Source organism: Babylonia areolata, chromosome 28, assembly GCF_041734735.1.
Source record: "Babylonia areolata isolate BAREFJ2019XMU chromosome 28, ASM4173473v1, whole genome shotgun sequence".
Taxonomy (NCBI): Eukaryota; Metazoa; Mollusca; class Gastropoda; order Neogastropoda; family Buccinidae; genus Babylonia; species Babylonia areolata.
In genome coordinates this window covers 11,421,294-11,427,293 of record NC_134903.1, presented here as the reverse complement: position 1 = coordinate 11,427,293, position 6,000 = coordinate 11,421,294, and positions in this window count along the sequence as shown.

Here is a 6,000-nt window from a genome sequence, read left to right as displayed (position 1 = left end):
TGAAAAGGTCAAAAAAAATGTGATAGTACGGTTCAGTTCCAGAATGATTCTTAATTTACTGTGGAAGGAAAACTGTACAACTTCACACATGGCATTCACAGAAACAAAGGAGGCTCATTTCGGTATGGTACTTTGAAAAGCTAGCAAATGGAGACCATATCTTTACACTACACTGTAGAACAAAAATTGAATTGTCTTGACAACATCACTGATGACTTTTGGAAAGATGTGTTGTCAGTTTATTCTGATTACAAAACTACTACAAGAATGGTCTAAATGAAATAGGTATACACTGTGGCAATTTCAATTCTCAACATCCGTTCAACAATTGAAAGCACCAGGATAGGATTATGCACCAACAGAAATCATGACGTAAAATTCATGAAATAATTAGACAAAATAAAGAAATACGTGAATACACGAAAACATGTGTAGTGATATGACAGACAGGTAAACAACTGCAAGAAAGAAAAAAAAAACATGTGGAGAACGGACACCCTCGTTCTTGACATTTGTTAGCCTCACCAATGACCACCTCTCACTCTCTGTGTATACATGTATGCATGTGTACACGTGCGTGTGTGTATGCTCACACAACGCACACGCACACACACACACACACACACACACACACACACACACACACACCACCACCACCACCACCACCACCACCACATCCACACCACAAACACACACACACATACACACACAGAGTCTCTCTCTCTCTCTCTCTCTCTCTCTCTCTCTCTCTCTCTCTCTCTCTCTCTCTCTCTTACGTATTCATACTGAACGGCTGTGGTCCTCATACATTTCAAATATAACAATCATAAATGAAGTTTTTTTTGTGAAATTAATGATAGAGATTACAAAGCATTCTGCATGTCTAACCCAACCAATCTGGCGCAAATGTTTACAATTCATCGCTCCAGCGCCAGGCACGAGCATAGCGCTATTCCTATAACGTATTTAGAAGAACGCTCATGGTCGCTCCAGCTGGTCTCGAAAAAATCAACAACACAAAAGTTATTCGTCTGTGGGTGTGAAACATAGCGAGGCTAAACGGGGCTTCTTGTCGGGAAGGAAAATCTGAGCAGATCTGTGCGTGCGCGTGTGTGTGTGTGTCCGAGATTCGAACCATGGATCTTCAGATTGAAAGTCCTACGCTTTAACCACTCGGCCATAGGGGAGGGGGTCAATTCTCACTGAGTCAAATGTCGCTCCAGGATTACTTCAAGCTAGTTCAGGTCAGGGGGACATGAAAAAATTTGGCGTTGGAGGGGGGGGGGGGGGAGGGTTGGGGTCATTTCTGACAGGTTTGAAGTTTACCTCCAGGGCTCATTCAAGGCCAGTCTACATAGACCCCCGGGTTAATTTGGGCCTGCCAGATTAGACCCAGGATTGAAAAACCAACAGGGGGTGCAAATAGGTAGCTGTACCGGTCCCCTAAGACAAGTACAAACTTTTTTTTCCGTGAACGGATTTACAAATCACCCTCAGTATCACCCTGTAACTTTATGTGATGCTAAGCCTAGTGTGTGAGTCACATACACAGTTTGAGGATATTCTAGTGGGGGCATTAAAACAGAGAGAGAGAGGGAGAGAGAGAGAGAGAGAGAGAGAGAGAGAGAGAGAGGTGCCACGACATTCCCAACAGGTGTCTGATACTGATTTAGCACCGCCTGTTCAGATCAGCAGTTGGCTGTACACCATTTTATTCTGCTCATTAATCAGTGTAACAATGACGGTCCTTCTGTAGCTGTTTATGAGTCAGTACAACAGTAACGGTCCTTTTCCTTTTGTAACTGTTCATGATTCAGTGCAACAGCAACGGCACTTGTGTGACTTCACAGGAATCAGTGCAATAGTAACCACCCTTTTCCTTTTGTAACTGCACAAGAATGAGTGCAACAGTAACGGTCCTTTTGTAACTGCTCATGATTCAGTACAACAGTAACAGTCCTTTTGTAACTGCTCATGATTCAGTACAGCAGTAACCGTGCTTTTGTAACTGCACAAGAATGAGTGCAACAGCAACGGTCCTTTTGTAACTGCTCATGATTCAATACAACAGTAACGGTCCTTTTGTAACTGCTCGTGATTCAGTACAGCAGTAACCGTCCTTTTGTAACTGCACAAGAATGAGTGCAACAGTAACGGTCCTTTTGTAACTGCTCATGATTCAGTACAACAGTAACAGTCCTTTTGTTATCGGAAGTAAAACTCGTCAGACAATACTGCCAACAACGACCAGGCTGTGTCATATTGTTGCTTTACCGACAGTAAAGCACTGCCCCAAAGACTCAATATCCACAGCAAAGCTTGCGGCGTTGATCTGACTGTTGCATGCACTGACTATGGAAGTGGAAAGGCGTTAACAGTAAGCAAATTTGTTGCTTGTACCCCAAAATAAACACAAATGGTGAACTGATTTTCTCTGAATCGATTTACGAATCACTGTTTTTGAACGGATGGTATATGGACTTCACATCATTTTAAGAAGCAAGATTGCACTGCACTAGCTTCTCATAGGACCATCCCCAACGCCGACTTGGCCGAGAGAATGGAGATGTAACTTGGGCCAGACACGCCTACCTAGGAGACCAAGCTCTAAGCGCTTTTCAAACAAGGGTCATTGCACAACAGGTTGCATACACACAAGGTGGCAGAGTGATGGAAAGGGGACGTTTCTTCGTGGACGTTAGTGTCAGCTAAGACTGGGAGGGGGTCAATTCTACCCTGACCAAACTGACCCCTGAAGGTCATTTCAAGCCAGACCAGGATTACCCTCATATCTACTGGGGATAGATTCCAACTGGATGGAGTCAAGATTTTTTTTTTTTTTTATCATCTGCACAGTTTCAGTGGCATTACTCCCACGCCGCTCATTCCGAGTACCCCATATACGGCCTCACCCGGGTTCGTCTGTCGCAGTCCCAGCGCCGGCATTCCGCAGACAACTATCGATGTTAGGTCGCCAGGAGGCCACACACCACGGCTGCTGAGTCACTTCACAGAATGATTAACCATTTGATATTGATGATAACTTATAATCGTTTTACGTTTTACGTTGAAAACTTTGTCTTTTTTGTAGACAGTCTCTGTCGAGATGTTAATAGTTTCAACATTTTTTCTTCTTGTGCTTTCCCTCGTCGCTGTGTGACTACAGTCCACATGTAAAACAGTGGGTTGAGGGCAGCACTGAGAGGTGACATGAACACAACCAGGGTTCCATGGATCTTGTTTGATACAGTGACACCACCTGCTGACATCACCGTGACCAGGCCAATTGAAATCCACCAAACAGCAGACATGACAGCCACTTTTCTCATCAGGTGGACTGACGAATACACTGACCTCTTTGTGTGATGCATTGTAATTCTATACCTAGGTATACCTTTGAAGATGAAATACTGACCACCAAGAATAATTGTGCTTACAATAAGATTAATTATTACAATGACATTGAACCATTGGAATCCTTGGTTAGACCTGTAACGCTGAAATAAAGCCAGACGACAAAGACCAGACTGACCAGAGAGGCCCCAGTGTGGCAGTCCAGGAAGAAATGGTATGAGAGACAGGGAACATCCACTGAACCAAATTACCACACAACTTAAAGCAAGTGAATACTTATCAATTCCATGTGACTTAGTAGGGAAATATAGACCGATAGTGTGATACAAAGTGATAATGAAGATGGTGAAAATTGACACCTCATTAGACAGAAGGAAAAGAAAACCAATCGTCTTACAAACCATACTTTTGGTCCATGTTCTTTCAAAAAGAATGTATTCTCCACGATATACTTCATTTGCTACTAACATAATGCCAACATGACTTCCCATACATGCATCAGCGATGTTTACATGGGCAATGGCCATTAGAAACTTCCTTCCAAATAATTCCGTGACAAGAAACGAGGACAGACAGCAAATCAAATTGCCTACAACAGCAACAGCACACACTGTCCAGAAGAAATAGGTGTGCAGCTCTGATGGAATCAATGTTCGGCATGAGGGAAATGTAACTTGAGCTGTTACACAAGTGAGTGGACTTGATTTTTCAGGAAGTATGTTATCACAGCAAATCCTATAGTCCGATGAGAAAATGTGTTTCAAATGATATGATCTTGAAAACAAATCGAAAGGAAAATTGATCAATGGATTCCATCGTACGTCAAATTCAGTCAGCTCAGGCATGTTTTTAAACCATCTAGCTCCGATTGTTTTTATGGCAGAAAATGACAGATTCAAATATTTTACACTGGGTAGGTAAACAAACATTTCACCGTTTAGCCTTGTAAGATATGTTTTTGACATGTCAATTCGTGTCAGTGAATAATGAATCGGCTTCAACAAATTACTGGTTATTTCCCATAGAGGATTATTTTCTAAGTATATCATTTTCAGATTAGGCATCTCGAGAAAAACGGTAATTGTAATCAAAATCAAATAATTGTTGGTTAGACTAACGGACAACAAGTTGATAAGCTTCACACCAGAAATATTATACAGGGAACAATGCGACAGACTGAGATAAATAAGAGACTGACTTTTTGCAAAATCTGTCAGTGTCATTCCTGATCCCGTGACATCTGCGTAGTGAAGTGGAGTAAAGAGGCCTACAGGAAACGAGTGACTGCACCAGATAGAATATCCATGACACAGACAACCCTCAGGACAGCTCACGTCACACATCAGTTCATCATCCTGCTGAGGGCACTGGCCCCAACCATCACACAGATGGTATTCATGAACACAAATTGTAGAACCTCTGCACTGATAGTGGAAAGAACAATCCACTCTCTCACAGGCAAGTTCATCTTCTCCATAAACACAGTCAGAAAACCCATTGCATCGAGTGTAGAGTGGGAGACAGTAGAGCCACTCAGTTGTGCATTGATAATGAGTGTCAGGACAAGAGTCCTCAGCTTTCATGACTTGCTGAGTAAAGTAGCCTGCACCATCCAAGTTGATGTAAAATCGTTGCCTCTTAAGATTTTCTTTGATTGGGTTATAGAATGATTCTTCTGTTGGACAACCAACCTCATCAGAATCGTCCAGACAGTCAGAGAATTCATTGCAGCGTTGGCTGTGCAGTATGCACTGGGCGTTAGAACACAGGAATCCATCACATGAAGAACGCTCACAGAACGACTCATCACTGTTGTCTGGGCAGTCTTGTCTGAAGTCGCACACAAACGTATAATGTACTCTCGTGAAATCATCATCACAGCTAAACATGTCATATGTATCTACAGACATCAAGGTTGTGGGAGCTCTTGGATAGTTATGTTGGGAACTTGCATTCAAAAACTTATGGGTTTGTGAGTACCCTGTATTTCCACACTCACTCTGGAGATTGGAAAACGGAAATACGTGTGACAGCTGTTTGTCTGGACAAGCCAGTAAAACCTGGAGTGTGCTTGAGAAGACAGACCGTGGTGAAGGCAAGTGAGCTGTTACAGTTTGGGAAGGGAAATGCTTAACTGATGACGGGTATATTTCACATAACGAACCATAACAGTCGACAAATCTAAACTCCGTGTGATATTTAATTGCCATAAACCAAAATACAGAAGACATAATCATTTTCGAAGGAATGTATGGACGCTTTTCTCTAATGTGGTTCATATTATAGATCAATGTACCATCAGACCATTTACGAAATTTGCTATACAAATAGGACTTAATGTCCCAACCAGTAGTATAACCTAAACACAAATCAAAATCGAAAAAGAAATTTAAAATGTGTGAAGTGTCTTGGCGTTCTTGTCTTGTTTTTATTGAAGCTATTTCTGCTCCCATACGTCTGCACTTCAAGCACCACCCATTCAGGGAGGGAGAGTCGGCTGATACAACAAGCTTCAAACATTTGTTACGTGAAGCCACCAGACCCTGACAGTCCGGACTGCTGAAGGGACAGTGTTCTGTTTCATCCCGTCCATCTTCACACTGGGATCCATGGTTGCAGTTCACGTGATGCTGGAATTCAAAGTAG